Source organism: Schistocerca serialis, unplaced genomic scaffold (genome assembly GCF_023864345.2).
Source record: "Schistocerca serialis cubense isolate TAMUIC-IGC-003099 unplaced genomic scaffold, iqSchSeri2.2 HiC_scaffold_1162, whole genome shotgun sequence".
Lineage (NCBI taxonomy): Eukaryota > Metazoa > Arthropoda > Insecta > Orthoptera > Acrididae > Schistocerca > Schistocerca serialis.
Window position 1 is genome coordinate 87,988 of NW_026047362.1, and position 2,013 is coordinate 90,000.

At 54.4% G+C, this 2,013-nt stretch overlaps 1 non-coding gene across 1 annotated transcript in view; it reads left to right on the forward strand.

Moving 5' to 3' along the window:
- The first annotated feature begins 422 nt into the window (after window positions 1-422).
- LOC126433183 (small subunit ribosomal RNA) overlaps window positions 423-2,013 on the forward strand; it is a 1,910-nt gene continuing 319 nt past the window's right edge. Inside the window, exon 1 of the ribosomal RNA XR_007578299.1 lies at window positions 423-2,013. This exon is cut by the window's right edge and continues 319 nt beyond it. This is a non-coding gene — a ribosomal RNA (small subunit ribosomal RNA).

The following is a 2,013-nucleotide window of genomic DNA, read 5'->3' on the forward strand; positions in this document are numbered from 1 at the left end:
TGGCGCGTGCGCTGTGCTGGGAGAGTTCGCTTCGGCACCCAAGTGGGGCTTTTGTCCTTCTGTGGCGCTGGCGTTGGAGCTGCCGGTCACCGTAGGTGGCGCGTGTTGTCTCCCGCCGGCAATGCCACGACAGCACGCTCCCGGGCCTCTGTCGGCAGCGGCAAGCTCAGTTGGGAGCACGGGTGGTCGCACCTAAAGCGTCTACTCGCCAAACTCCGGGCGATTGCGCCTCTCTCGAACCCGACCAAGTACTTAGGACGGCGCTGCGCGCCGCCGGGACCTGAGAGGGTTTCGAGGTGTATTGTGCAGGGGAGCTCAGCCTCCTCCTGTTTGCAGAATAATCGAGCGGACGCTTGCGTGTTCGCGCGGGCCCCCGGGACACACTCCCGGGCGGCCGGCTGCTCAGCTCTAGTTGACGCAGCTCCCTGGTTGATCCTGCCAGTAGTCATATGCTTGTCTCAAAGATTAAGCCATGCATGTCTCAGTACAAGCCGCATTAAGGTGAAACCGCGAATGGCTCATTAAATCAGTTATGGTTCCTTAGATCGTACCCACGTTACTTGGATAACTGTGGTAATTCTAGAGCTAATACATGCAAACAGAGTCCCGACCAGAGATGGAAGGGACGCTTTTATTAGATCAAAACCAATCGGTCGGCTCGTCCGGTCCGTTTGCCTTGGTGACTCTGAATAACTTTGGGCTGATCGCACGGTCCTCGTACCGGCGACGCATCTTTCAAATGTCTGCCTTATCAACTGTCGATGGTAGGTTCTGCGCCTACCATGGTTGTAACGGGTAACGGGGAATCAGGGTTCGATTCCGGAGAGGGAGCCTGAGAAACGGCTACCACATCCAAGGAAGGCAGCAGGCGCGCAAATTACCCACTCCCGGCACGGGGAGGTAGTGACGAAAAATAACGATACGGGACTCATCCGAGGCCCCGTAATCGGAATGAGTACACTTTAAATCCTTTAACGAGTATCTATTGGAGGGCAAGTCTGGTGCCAGCAGCCGCGGTAATTCCAGCTCCAATAGCGTATATTAAAGTTGTTGCGGTTAAAAAGCTCGTAGTTGGATTTGTGTCCCACGCTGTTGGTTCACCGCCCGTCGGTGTTTAACTGGCATGTATCGTGGGACGTCCTGCCGGTGGGGCGAGTCGAAGGCGTGCGACGCGCCTCGTGCGTGCTCGTGCGTCCCGAGGCGGACCCCGTTGCAATCCTACCAGGGTGCTCTTGAGTGAGTGTCTCGGTGGGCCGGCACGTTTACTTTGAACAAATTAGAGTGCTTAAAGCAGGCAAGCCCGCCTGAATACTGTGTGCATGGAATAATGGAATAGGACCTCGGTTCTATTTTGTTGGTTTTCGGAACCCGAGGTAATGATTAATAGGGACAGGCGGGGGCATTCGTATTGCGACGTTAGAGGTGAAATTCTTGGATCGTCGCAAGACGAACAGAAGCGAAAGCATTTGCCAAGTATGTTTTCATTAATCAAGAACGAAAGTTAGAGGTTCGAAGGCGATCAGATACCGCCCTAGTTCTAACCATAAACGATGCCAGCCAGCGATCCGCCGCAGTTCCTCCGATGACTCGGCGGGCAGCCTCCGGGAAACCAAAGCTTTTGGGTTCCGGGGGAAGTATGGTTGCAAAGCTGAAACTTAAAGGAATTGACGGAAGGGCACCACCAGGAGTGGAGCCTGCGGCTTAATTTGACTCAACACGGGAAACCTCACCAGGCCCGGACACCGGAAGGATTGACAGATTGATAGCTCTTTCTTGATTCGGTGGGTGGTGGTGCATGGCCGTTCTTAGTTGGTGGAGCGATTTGTCTGGTTAATTCCGATAACGAACGAGACTCTAGCCTGCTAACTAGTCGCGTGACATCCTTCGTGCTGTCAGCGATTACTTTTCTTCTTAGAGGGACAGGCGGCTTCTAGCCGCACGAGATTGAGCAATAACAGGTCTGTGATGCCCTTAGATGTTCTGGGCCGCACGCGCGCTACACTGAAGGAATCA